Source organism: Lissotriton vulgaris, chromosome 8 (assembly GCF_964263255.1).
Source record: "Lissotriton vulgaris chromosome 8, aLisVul1.2, whole genome shotgun sequence".
In the NCBI taxonomy this organism is placed as follows: domain Eukaryota; kingdom Metazoa; phylum Chordata; class Amphibia; order Caudata; family Salamandridae; genus Lissotriton; species Lissotriton vulgaris.
In genome coordinates, this window is record NC_141696.1 from 1,505,012,340 (window position 1) to 1,505,026,990 (window position 14,651).

The window sequence follows — 14,651 nt, forward strand, 5'->3', positions numbered from 1 at the left end:
CATTTGCCAGGAGTTTCGAGCAAAACTTCAGACTTCATCAAACAGGCATGGGCACCCTCTCCCAGGAAGCGTTACTCTGTGGCCTGGAAGAACTGGGTGGATTGGTGCATGGGAAGACAGGTGGATCCCGTGGGGGCAGAGCTTCCCCACGTGTTGAATTTTTTCGCTAATAAGGCAGCTAGTGGCCTAGCCTATCGCTCGGTAAACAATTTCCGTTCAGCCATTTCTGCAGGGTATGCCCAGATAGACGGGAAACCGGTAGGCATGCACCCGATGGTTTGTAAATTACTAAAAGGAATTAGGGTGGATAATCCTCCCAAACCCAAATACACTGGTTTGTGGGAAGTTTCACTATTCATTTCATTGTTCAACAGATGGCCGGATAATGCACTTTTGTCTAGGAAACAATTATCAGCAAAGTTGGCCATGTTACTTTGTCTATCAGCATGCAGAAGATCTTCGGACGTGAGAGCACTCGACGTTACAGGTAGAGTGTTTACCCCGGAAGGGGTTTCTTTTACTATTACAGGTCGTACCAAAACGATATCAAGACACATTGATTATAATGCTTTCCCTGACAATGAAAAAGTATGTGTAGTTAAATGTTTAAAAGCATATGAAGAATGTACAAAGGCCTTGAGGCCTCAAGGTTGTTCACAATTATTGATTGCTGTGCAAAAACCGTTTAGACCTGTGGCAGCTGCCACAATTGCCAGATGGCTTCGCTTCATAATGAAGGAAGCAGGTGTTGATACGCAGATCTTTGGTGCTCATTCTGTCAGAGGCGCTATGGCGTCAAAGTCTTATGGTTTGGGATCTAGTATCCAAGATATCATGCGATGTGCAGATTGGTCTTCTCAATCAAGGTTTAAAATGTTTTATTATAAGCCGGTGGGAGATATTACTTCTGTGGTTTTTAATGAGCGTTAAACTAGCATAATCTGAAGCCTCCGGTCCTGTGATAGAATCAAAAATTTGCTAGCATTCGCGCCAAGAATTTTCCATTCTATTAAGGACACGGAGGCGAGGATTGTCCCACCCGGCTTAACTTTTACAGTAAATAAGCTTACCCACCCTATTATGCAGTGATTACGGTGGTGTGTTTCCTTTCTTTCAGGATCAGATAAGAAGTCTGACTAAGCGAGCACGGACATCAGGATGTTTGCCCTGAAACCTGGTTTTTTTCCATGTTGGAGGAGTTATTTGTTATTCAAGTTATTGTTGGACTTGGTTCGCCTCAAAGAAAGAGGATGATGGGAGAACGCAAGGGGTTCTTATGGACTATGGGGGCGTGCCTATACTCATGTGTACTCATGGTAAATGTAGTTTGTTTTACTGTTATTTATGAAAATATCCATTTTCATTGGCTGCTGTGTTTATTGCAGTAAAGATTGAGAAGCATAATTTTCGCCTCCGTGTCCTTAATAGAATTGAAAATTCTTGGCGCGAATGCTAGCAAATTTTTGACTCTGGGGAAGAGTGCAGTTGGATGATGAGAGGCGCCCCATCAGCTGTGTGTGGGCGGAAGTGGAACAAAGTGTTATTTTGCTGTTTTTTTTCTTTCCTCCCTTCAGCCTCTTCCGGGAGTCTTACACCTTCTGCCCCAGGTCTCTTTAACTTGTTCTATTTAATGTATTTAAGTGCTACTTAAATAAAAATAAAAACAGAAATGACTATGTACCACCTGTGCGCTATATTTTCTCCATAGCATCCATATCAAAGCACTATTCTGTACAGATGAAGATGCAGGATTCTTTAGATATTTTGGTGATTTACAATGCCTCGTGTGATAGGTCGTCTTCTAGTACACAGTAAGAGTGATCTGATATTCTTCGAGCAGACACTCTCTGATGGCTGATTAAATGTGAGTAAAAGAGGTAGTAATTCGCTGACATTTTGCAAGACAGATGCGCAAATGAGACCTAATCAAAGTCACAGATTCACACATCTTTTATTACAGGACAGGGAAGAAGTTTGCTCCCAATAAGCATAGGCTCCAATTAAAAAAACACAGATATAACAACCTATTGCAAGTGTGCATGTCAACTTAAATAAATGTGGAAAAATACTAGCTTTAGCTTTTTTGTGTCAAAAATAAATGTGGATTAATACGGGTAAAATGACCAAAAAATAAATGTGGAAAAATACAGACGGAAATGTGAAAAAAATAAATACCATAAAACCGGGAGCCCTAATTATAACACATTCTAATCAACTTGCTTGTATGTGTACATGCACATGCATACTTGTCTCAAAACTATATGCTTACAAAGCCGCAGTACCACACTATAGTCTTATAAACGCTCATGGATACCTGTAATGAACCAACACGTTTAGAGCTTCAATGCACATTTTTCATGAGCACACTCTCCTATGCAGATACCGTGCACAATTCTAAGAAACTCCCCTTTGGGTATAATGAACCTACGTCTTTCAGATCAACGACCATGGTTATAACAACTCGCTCTTCACGGGAAACATGCGTGATTCCAGTATATTTTGTGTGTGTTTATTGGCCTTCATATTGTTCTAAAAACCCAAATTAATTTCTTGTTAAGCGTTCGTAGATGGGTGTCACTGTATAGCTTAGTTTTAATAATCGGCATTTCTGTACCGTGCCCCATCTCTGTTGCAATATCCTAACATCTGCCTAAAGTTCTTGCAATGCTGTGCAACAGCCTGTTGATTATTTGTTCGTATCTGTTGTCCAAAGGAAGGGGAACAGACATGTAAGGCTTCTGCCCAAAAAAAATGACGGCAGAGGACCGTTGCCCTACCTGTAGCCACTGAAATCTGTAGACACTGACCCACCTGCAGACACTAACCCGAAGGGATGAAGCCTTTCTGGCCAGAAAGGACTTGACACTGGGCTTTCTGAACAGGAAGAGAGCAAATATCCGGTTTGTCATTAAAGCACATCCAGCCACAGTTTCAACTTTCACTGGCTGATGGGACAACGCAGGGTTTTTATGTAAACGTACGTTATCAAATGTGATCTTTAGTTTACAACCAAGAAGAGCTAATGAGGAAGTTCAACATGTTCTCAGGAGTGTATAATTAGATCTTTCTTTAAACAGTTCTTTCGCCAAGATGGTTCAAAATGTAATTGCACTGTTCTTTTTAGAGCCCATATTCCCTTGGAATGTCATGTTATATTGGGTAAGGCTTTGACAATGTTAACACGTCAATCGGTAGTGTTTTATCTCTTTTCATTATGATTGACTGTCACCTGTGTAATTGTTCAACAACCAACAAAGGCATGTGGTTTTCGCTAGGCATTCATGGGTAAGTCCCCCAACTTCTTTAATCGTGTGATTGCAGGGGTGTGTGACATTGGAAAGTGGTGGGGTGCAAAGTGATTTGCATACAGCACCGTAGCGAGCGAGCGCAGCGAGCGATCCCGAACCCCAAAAGGGGGGTTTGTGCAGGTTACCCCCCCCCCCCAAGAAAATTTTGAATAAAAGAAGAAAAATCGTGCATTTTCAAGCAAATTTGAGAAAGCAGGAAGGTTAATAAAGCAATTGTGAATGTGCAGTTATTTTTTTTTTGTAACATCGTTTTTATTGCAGTACCAAAATAATTGCACAGACAACACATTGGTAAATAGCATAGCAATACAGCAGTATGGCACATAATCATTCCGCCTCCCCTAACATGCAACTCGAGGCTCCAGGTAGAAGACCAAGCAACGAGTACAGTGAGACCATTCTCTGCTTCATTGTCCAATGTCCATTTCCAGAAACACAGGAAGATGCAGACTGCTTTTAAGTTTTTGCCCCTGCCCCACCCCCTATCAACCACCCCCCCACACTCCCCAAACTCCCTAACACCCCCCCCCGTGGCAGCGCTATAGTAGAATCCTAGAGAAAAGTAAGGTCTGGCGTGTGCAAGGAGCAGTTAAACATTCACTAAAGGTGTGCTCCTGGTGCGCTAATGGGGTCGACCGCTTCAGAGTCCGTATCCTCTCCTTCCTCCTCATCATTATCATCCCGGAGCGCCTGCACTATCATTTCCCATGCTGTTGCCCTCTCCATGGCTTTCTCATCAGCAGCCCTCCTAGCCATCTGGTATCGTAGAGTGCTTTCACAGGCTGCCCACCTCAGACATTCACCATACCAGCGTTTGTATGTGGGCCCCACTTTCGATTTCCAATTCCTGGTTATTTCCCTCTTCGCCAATATCAGCCCCATGTCTATGAATCTGCTGGTCGTCTTATTTTTAGACGTGTGTGGAAACCAGTGCAGCACCCCCACTGCTTTAGTGTATTGTATCTCCCTATCCGTGGTGTTATTTAAAGCCCTCCCGACCCCCTGCCAGTATTCCCCCAGTGTAGGGCAATCCCAAAGCATGTGTCCCAAATCCGCCCCCAGTGTGCCACACCTAGGACAGGCCGCTTGTTCCACTCCAAAGTACTGCCTTAGTTTCCCTGGCGTGAGGTATGCCCTAGTGAAAGTGCAGTTATTACATTAATAGATGACATAACATAGGTAGCTGCTTATTCAGTATAACCACAGAGCTTCATACATTCCTTCCTATTACGCTGCTTAATTCAGACTATAAGACTTTCATGAAAATCTCAGCACTAAGAGTAGAAGAAGTTGCACAGCAGTTGGGAAACAGCCTTCATTTCAATTCGTAAACACTAAAACATAGATTCAGTGGCGTTGCTCCATTCATGATATGTGAAATGTTCTCTAAAAACGCACATCATTCAAATGTGATGTTGCACATATGCAAAATGAAAACTAGTCCTGCACCTATGCATTAGGAAATCGTACTATTCCTGACCTGTTATCCTTGGCGGCTCCTCCGTTATGGCAGAGGAGCGGTGCCACCGCTGCTAGCAGCTGCAAACACGAAAAATAAAATAAATAATAAAACTATTTTGTTATCATTTTATTTTTCTTCAGAAGGTGAGTCATAGGGGTGGAGCTATCATGACGAGAGCACTGAAGGAGGAGTGGTGGCACTGGTGGACACTGCTACAAGCGTGCATGGACTGACAGAGGAGTGAATAAAAAACAATGGCTGCCTGCGCTTCGACAAAATGTAGTCACTTGACTGGTCCAGCGTCTTCAGTGCAGCCTGCATGACCCTGCACTGGAGCCATTCCCATCTAGGATTGCATTAGTACCAGTGACCAAAAAGAAATTCATTTTAGGATTATAACGCCACAGTTTATTAACGTTTATTAAAACACTTCATCCACAGGTGGGACAGCGCATTTTGTGTAATTTACAGCAAACCTTTACCATAATACTGGTCCTTCTTGTCAATCCTCCAGGGGGTGAGGGATTGACTGCTTCTGGTGCTTAGGCTCAACTTGCTAGGCCGCTGCACTGGGCCAGATCTGGTTCTCATTCAAATAAGAATTCATCTAGGTAGTGGAGCTTGACTACCTTTGGTGCGAAGTGATTTTATTGAATATCTCAAAGTACGATAAGAACAAGACACTTCCCATCCCATCCATGGGCAACAAACATGGTCCAATGACTTTCAAAGCACTTTGCATGAGCAAAGAAATTACATGGTATAAATATATATATTTTTTTAACATATGGGGAGATTACGTAATTGGCCCAAAATCACAGGATGTTGAGCCAAGGCCAGAAATCTAAAGTGGTTCCCCAGTTCCAAAGTCAGCAGCTCTGGCTGTTAAGCCACACGATCTCCACTATGGGCACTGAAGGGACAAATGAGATAGCAGGGGGGTAAGACTTTGCATCCAATGATCTCTGCAATCATTGTTCTCAGTGCTAATCACTCTGCATCTAATGATCCCTGGAAACATTTTTTCATTGCTTATTAACCGCATCGCTGCTGCAGCGATTTTTGCGCTGTGCGGCTTTTTTTTAAAAGCCGCGTTACATGACGAGCTCAGCTCGTCATCAGCACACGCCACCCGTGGCTGATGACGAGCTGAGCTCGTCATCAGCATCAAAAGGTTTAAAGTGACACATCCGTGAAGATTTGAGCAAGAGGAGCTTGTGACCACATGGTCTGAAACCTGATTCTCTGTAAGCAATACACGTCATAGGACCACGTCACACCTGCTGGTAAGATGCAATATCCAAGGCATATTCCTCTCCAGGGTCAGCAAACTAGCCTATCATTATAGAGACAATTAAAGATACCCTGAAGAACTTAAACATTTACAATGGCTTCTTTGAACAAAAATAACTGCTTGATTTACTTGCCAGAACAATGGAGGACGGTGGCTAGGTGAAAGAATTAAGAAAAAAAAACGTGATGACGAATTTGTCTTTCACTACCGTGATAAAATTCAGAGTGCATCACTCAAAGCTTGAGTATAATGTCAAAAATTTGCATTACCGAAAATCCACATTTTTATTACATTCACTCCTTTTCAAAGTATCTAGATGTTTCACAATGTACATACCTTTCCAATTCATAACAAACCCAAATGTGTCACTAGATTTCTCTATTCATGCATGTGCTCCGGTACAACCTTCTTCTTTCATAGAAACAAACATAGGATAGAACATTGTACTGCAATGTTTCAATGCTACCGAATCTATGTCCCTGTAGAACCCGAACCTGTAGTGCTCATCCTGATGCATAGGCATAGCAAATGTCTACAGAGCAGTTGTTACACTCCGGCTTAGTCCTAAATTTTGCTTGTGGAAAACTCTCCCTGTGCATGCCTATGCATTTATGTATGTATGTTAAGGCCACTCAATAACCTGTTCTATAAGTTTCCTTCAAACTGAAAAATCTCCAATATTGTGGGACTAATCCCCGAAATGTGAACACATATGCAAAAAAGCACATTAAAATGGCCCTTTATGATCCACAGAGCAAAGGCCTCAGGGAGGTTTGACCACTACCTAGAAGATAGCGTTGGCCTGGCCCATCGAAACAAGTTGCCAATTAAACAGGCCATCAAGGAAAGGTTGTGGTCTTACTGTGTATGTCCCCATTTTGTGACAGGCGTCAGTCCATTTAGATTGCTAAGAGGAGGGGGACCATCCTCAGATATATAACTTTGTTGGCTTTTGAACAAAAGTCCTAACAAAAATGACATTATGAGATCTTAAAATGATGTCCCCATAACGAAGAGGGTAGAAGCAAAACAAACCAAATCCAAAATGAGATATGGCCAAGTATACAGAGCAAAGCTGCCAGAGTTGAGAGCAGGAGATGTACGCATAAGGCTTCCTGTGAGAGTGGAGAATGGGACATTCCAAATATTCTTACCAAAGAAAACTGTAAAAGCAAAATAAGGAAGCTTAATTACATTAAATGACAAGTGACAGAGAGTAACAAATGATTGTCAAACTGCGAGTGACAATGTTAAGGTTGCAAGAGAATGGAAGATGAGGTTAGGGAAGATAGCCCTGACGAGTTGAGTAAAGCTGCGTCCGAAGCACACTGTACAACAGTGGTGTTAAAAATGAAATAGAAATTCCAATGGTAATTTCCTCTCCCCCACTTCCCTTCCCGATACTTTTGGTTTGGCCCGTAGGACGTTGGGTGAATGGCTGAATTTGAGAGATGTTCCTGCCTTTTGGACTCACACTCTGGTGCTCTCTAGGAACAGCTTACTTTCTAAGGTTATGTCAGGGTTGTTACACCATCACCCCAAATGATTTTTGTTTGGAGGACCAGCTCTTCGTTGGGTTTGCTGGTTGCAAGAAGGGAAAGGCGGTCCATAAAAGAACCCTATCGAGATGGATCGTTCTCTGCATTAAGATCTGCTACTCTTTGGCCGGTAAGGAACCACCAGAGGGTATAAGGGCTCATTCTACAAGAGCTAAGTCTTCGTCCTCAGCATTGGCTAGAGGTGTACCTGTCGAGGATATTTGTAGAGCGGCAACTTGGTCTTCCCTCCACATTTTCGCGAAGCATTACTGCTTGGATTCCGAAGTGAGGAGGGACGGTCACTTTGCTCGCTCTGTCCTTCAGGATTTTCTGGTTTAGAAGAGTGGACTCCCTCCTCCGGGAGTGGGGACTGCTGTGGAACTCTATTCACAAGGTGAGGAATCCACACGGCAGATGTATCTATCATAAGAACAAGTTACTTACCTTCGGTAACGCTTTTTCTGGTAGATACAATATCTGCCTGTGGATTCCTCACTGACCCACCCGCCTCCCCGTTGTCCACTCTTCTATGCCAGAGTTATTGTACTGTAATGTATAATTATTTTGATGTCAAGGAAATGTTTCAATTGCTTTCCTGCATTTGCTGTGCACTGTGTGTTTTGCCTTGACTATTGTGTACTGTGTATACTTTGTATATATCTACTGTCATTGGTCCGTCCGTGTGCCTCGATGGCACGGAAAAAAGGGCGGAACTGATGTCATCACGCCGGCGTGGGCCTATTGTAGGCGTCGGTGACGTCAGCGGAGTCGCGAGCGATGTCGTGTCTGTATGACGTCCGAGTCCACGTCGGCGCGAGGCTACAAAAGAATTTCCGAATGTTGCTGATGCAAGGGGGATATTCACAAGGTGAGGAATCCACAGGCAGATATTGTATCTACCAGAAAAAGCGTTACCGAAGGTAAGTAACTTGTTCGTCAGGGTTGTTACACCATCACCCCAAATAATCCTTTTTAGTATGTCATCAACCCGACAAAACCATCTTTTACATGTAGTTTTACATTCCAAAGGCGAGAAAGGGAACTACTTTGCAAGGATGCAGCTAGATAGTATTGGAACACCACGAATCTGGAAGAAAACAAAAACTTACGATACCCGCCAGCAGTAAAAGTTGCACATTCCCTCCCACATCTTTTCCTCACTGATCAATCTTCTCTCGTTCAATATTTATGTACCCCTTTTTTGTTCACGTTCCGAGCTACGGGCATCAGCACAGCTGGTTTGTGAGTACGACGCACCTCTTGGATACACACTCGCAGATCTTCTAGCTCATCCGTGTCCTGCTGAAAAGTGTAGCGGCGCACAGTGCGGACCCTGAGCGCTGCCGTCTTCCAAAGAGCTTCAGCAAAGAGCCCACATAGTCCAGCTTCTGCTCCCTAAAACTGGACAGGACAGATATTTTGCTCAATCACTCGCTGCTTCTTGGTTGGAGAATTTAACAGAACTCATTTTAAAACCAGAATGGCAAGGCCAACTTTCAGTGGCTAAAGGTGCTTCCAGTGACACACTGTTTCATCATGGTTTGTACAATTATTGCACTGCTTTATTTACAGACCCAAACATACGAAAGCTTCGCTGTCTATATATTTCAATTACAAAATGTATATAAGTCATAAACATTAATATTTAAAGGACCGTAAACATTAATATTTAAAGGACCCACTCAAAGGTGGCCGAAACTGGAAATACGCGGTGGCGTGGTGTTGTTGTATCTAACATAGCACTGACAGGGCTTGCGTGGAAGGTCAAAAAGAGGGTGGCCATCTCGGAAAAACGAGATGTGAATTAAAGTGGATAGTGTGTACCTTGAGCACTTTGCAGCTGTTAGGTGGACTGGATAAGGACTTGATTTCTGCTTTTGCAATGACAGCGGCTACAATGGGTCAGCTTTTACTAAATCCTGGCAATCTTACATGTGGCATAGCAGCCGTCACGCCGACAGAGACGATCTCCTCTCCAAGCATGATTCACAGCACGCACCCACCTGTATGATTCAGCTGAGACTGTGACGAGTCTAACGAGTCGGCCTGGTCGGACGTCTGCTGCTGGGCTCAGGCGGCTGCTGGCTCTAGTACGTAGTCACACAGTCACTCTCTGCACATGGCGGCAACGACAGTACAGTAGTTCTGTTCTAGAAACAGTACTTACACACAACCTCACGACGGCGTGCACGTCCCGAATGAATGGCCAATCACTGCTGGCTTCATGCTGAAGTCAGACCCATGATTGGCCAGATCTATCCACAGTGCTGCAGTGTCTGCCACTCTGCCCCCACCCACGCGCGGCATCCAATAATGGATGTTGCGCGGTGGACCAGCCAATCCTGGCGTTGCATGCAGCACCAGGATTGGCTAGGGGGGTACTTTGTGTACTCGCCCTTGCGGCCCTTGTAAAACCCGGGGCCCGGCTGAAAGAGCACCCCGGCCCCTTTTGACCCTCTCTACTATTATGCCTCATTGTGATGACACATCTGCGCATGCTTGGGCAAGTCACAGCCCAGTATTTCTCATGAGCACAGTGTGCTGCTGGCCTGCTGCAAAGACTGAGTCTGTCACTCACAGCAGCAGACCACCAGCAGCCCCGCCCTCACCCCCTGCACACGCACCGTAATAAATTATTCCTCCTGTGTGTCCCGCGCTGCGCTGTGGCGCTAATTGAAGATGTTTATAGCTTCCAACGCAACTTGCCACAGTGTGTCCAGGCTTAGTGGGGCTACGCCCCTACGCCCCAATGGACGCACCGTGGCTGTGTGATTGGTAACTGGTGCTGCACCCTTATGTCTGTGAAGGTGAGCTAGACCCATTGAGTGATGCTTCTGTTTTGTGATTGCCAGAACAAACTTAAACATATCTAAGTAGCAAAATACCTGTACGCAGCTTTTATTTATGTATCAGAGAATTTATTAAAGCCTTAGGTGCTCTTACCACTCTCCACCAGCCAGGCAAGTGTGCACTCAGACTGCAATGTGCAAAGAAGGCCTCCTCATTACTGGTGATGACATATCCATGACTAGCTGTATGCACGTCTCAGATTCCCTGGTGTTGGGATCAACCACTGCTTGGCACCAGAACCCTCGAACCTACAAACTGTGTCTCAACCAGGCTTGTCTGTGCAACTGGCAGGTGTTGGGAAAGAGGTGTACAACTATGTCATTTTAAAATTAAGAAGATGATCTCGTGCATGAAACAAACATGCCAGCACTTAGTGCTACTGTGAAGAGTCATGTGAATGTGCTAATAACAAACTATACTAAATCAAGTTGTTATTAAAAAAGCAATGCAAATGTTTGTCAATGATGTATAGCCAGCATGTTTTGTGGCTTCCCCTACTACTGCAACTTACTGGTAGCACCAACTCCGGACAACCTTTTACACTCACTACAACAACATTCTTTATTAGCAAGTATATGCCATAACATGTTAAAATAGGCTTCTCATAGCACCTGAGGCAATTTAAAATATTAAAATAATACAAACAATCCTGATCTTGATTGACAGTGTCAGTGTAGTAAAACTATGGTTGGCCAGGGGCCGAGGAGGGAGCTCTCTGTGATCATCTTGTCACATGCGAGGCTTCCACGAAGGAGCTTGCCACATACATATGAATAGCTCAACACTGATCCAGCACAAAGTGCCAGCACTTCAATGCAGCTTGCGGTCGAAACCTGTTCAAACAGTGGTAGATGTTTGGATTTTTGTGCAAAGGTGCTTGAAGTGCAGTATTATCTCCTGGCCACCCATTTTTCAATCACCATAATCGGAGTAACATGATTGTTAGCAATTTTGAATTTTGGCGAGCTCCAATTTAACAGGTAAAAGGCCTAGGCAAAATTTAAAGTATAAAGTGCAAGATGCGTCTGGGCTGATGTCGTTCGATACCTAGAGTAAGCTCTGTGTCTAAATAATCAGGGGTCAGTACGGACTCTTGTGCCCTAAGATTTTTATTTAAAAACGTTTCTTTGACCATAGCAGCAACAACACTGATGATAAGAGCTGGATCAGCCCAAAGATCTGCACAACTGAGAGGCATATTCACAAAAGAAGTAACGGAGCGCAGCATTAGCCCTGTTGGCTTAAAACTGCGCTCCGTCACTTCAGAAATGCAGGGCTGCCCCTTATTTACAAGAATACTGTGCAGCCCTGTGTTTCCCCCTGCACTGGCACTAAATTTAGCAGCCTAGCTCCAACACAGGCACCCTCGCACCATATTGCAAGGGTGCCTGCGTTCTAGGGTAAGATTGTTTATGGAAACTTGATAAAGTCTTGCCACACTTCTCATTAATGGTTCTATATCTTCCCTCTCAATAGGGCTTTGTATTCTCTCCTTGCAGCCCTAAATGCCTGCTCATTTCCTGAAGAGGAACGCCAGTCCTTGTACACACTTGTCTGCATGTGCTTGGCAGCTCCGCACTCTGTCATATCAGCCTTTATGGGGTTTCCTGCTCTTACTGCTTGGTGTCCAGAATGCAGACCAATAGCGCCCGAGTTTGCTGTCATTTGTCAAAACTGCCCCGGCTCTGGGGTCTCTGAACTACTTCCATATCCAGCACCAGGTGTCAGGTACCCCCCGTCAATCACACATCTCGAGTCCAGACAAAGCATCATAACTATTCTGTGTGTTGATATTAGACCCATGGTGGTAGCGTCCAGCGCTAGTAATCCTGTTGTAGGTTTCATCCATGTTTCCAGGCCCACATGGATTAGTAATGTTATATATAAATTGTGTATCCATGGCTGGGGTCTGAGGTTCAAACACCCGCCTAGTTATCCTTTGTTGGGGGTTGGGTTTGCACAGGTGTGCGTAGAAGTACCCCAACGGGCGCACACAAATACTGTTCTCATTATATACTAGTGAAGATGCTCTTAAGAGAACAGTTGCCACATGTTGTGGATGTTTAAAATTTATAACAATGCAATCCCCACTTCCCAGTTTTTTGGACGGGCCTACCCAGTTCACCCTCCTTACTGCCATTATCTGATCTGAATAAGAGGTAGGAAAGCCACAATTTTTGTTAAGCCATGCTACTGTCTTATTTTTCAATGATGCGTGAGATTCATCATATGGTGAGGCGGGATGAGTACCACAAGGTGGAACGTTAGTCAATACCGCCACAAACGGTGCACAGTCAGGTGGTAAATGCAAGTATCGATTATTCCTGGGGGCCTTGGAGCTGGTCCACTTCGTGGGGCTAAATTGGGTTGTGTCATCAAAGCAGGTGCTACTGGGACGACTGGTGTACTTAGTGCATCATTCACAATAGTAACTACTGCAACAGTATTGCGAATGCTCTGATGGTCTTTAGCACTCGTCACCTCCTGCCCTCTTCCCCCAGCTTTAACCCTACCACTGGTGGCTGCAGCCTGGTGTGCAGACACCAGACCGCCCAGCCTAGCCACTTCCGTGACCAGGCTCTCTATCTGAATGGTCAGTGGTTTAATCATCTCCTCTAATTTCGCTACAAATGTTGCTTCTAGATTTTTAATAAGAGAAGCAAACTGTTCAGCATTTAAGTTAAGACCACTATCATTATTTCCAGTGAACACAAAGGGGTTTATGACAGGGCTATTCGTTTCTTTCCCATCCAGATCCCTTCTTTTAGTGCTATGTTCGTCACCCCCCCCCCCCCCCCCCCCCCCCCCCGTTTTTGATGTGCTATCCTGCAGGTTCGCATCGGCCTAATGACAGGCGGAGCTTCGGCTGTTTCCTCGCTTGACAGGGCGTGTTGGTCTAAATGTACCTCAACACTCACCGTAGTGGGCGTCTGCGGATCTACTCTGACGACTCCGCTCGTATTTGCCTCAGCCTCTGTGATCACCCTTTCGGAGACAACTCTGGTAAATCCAGTGTCGGAGTCCCCTTCCCTAGTGAAGCACGTCTTTCATTATTAATCTGACTTACTTTCTTCACTATATAGTTGTCAATGGTGCCGGGGCCTATTGCAGGTTTATCATTTTCAGTTTTAGACATCTTATATAAATATAAAGCAATATGTAAGGTCGTATAAGAGCCACTACTCACTCATATAAAATACACCAAGATAAGAAATAAAGTCTCACGTGGATAGAACACAATAAAGGTCCGGATTAAAAGGTGTAGGGTCCCTGGCCCAGCCCAGTCTCCTCAGGGCCACAGAGGGCCCGCCCTTTGCCCGGGCTTAGCCCGGTGCTGCCCGCGCGCGTCCCGCAGGACGAAGGACTGGCATTGCCTTTATGCGCCTCCTGGCGCTGTTGAGGGCGTCACTGGTGGTGGGAGGGGCCCGGCGGAGCCAAGCCCGGCCGGGCAACAGGCGGAGCAAGGCCCGGCCCTTTGCTGCTGGTGCTGCGGCGCTGCGGCGGAGCTGAGCCCGGCCGTGAAGAATGCAGGAACCGTTGATAATGACCCCCACAGGACTCGGCCCTGGCGCTGCCTTTATGCGCCTCCTGGCGCTGTTGAGGGCGTCACTGGTGGTGGGAGGGGCCCGGCGGAGCCAAGCCCGGCCAAAACAGGCGGAGCAAGGCCCGGCCCTTTGCTGCTGGTGCTGCGGCACTGCGGCGGAGCTGAGCCCGGCCGTGAAGAATGCAGGAACCGTTGATAATGACCATATGAATAGCTCAACACTGATCTGGCACAAAGTGCCAGCACTTCAATGCAGCTTGTGGTCGAAACCTGTTTAAACAGTGGTAGATGTTTGGATTTTTGTGCAAAGGTGCTTGAAGTGCAGTATTATCTCCTGGCCACCCATTTTTCAATCACCATAATCGGAGTAACATGATTGTTAGCAATTTTGAATTTTGGCGAGCTCCAATTTAACAGGTAAAAGGCCTAGGCAAAATTAGTATAAAGTGCAAGATGCGTCTGGACTGATGTCGTTCGATACCTAGAGTAAGCTCTGTGTGTAAATATTAAGGGGTCAGTACGGACTCTTGTGCCCTAAGATTTTTATTTTAAAACGTTTCTTTGACCATAGCAGCAACGACACTGATGATAAGAGCTGGATCAGCCCAAAGATCTGCACAACTGAGAGGCATATTTACAAAAGAAGTAACGGAGT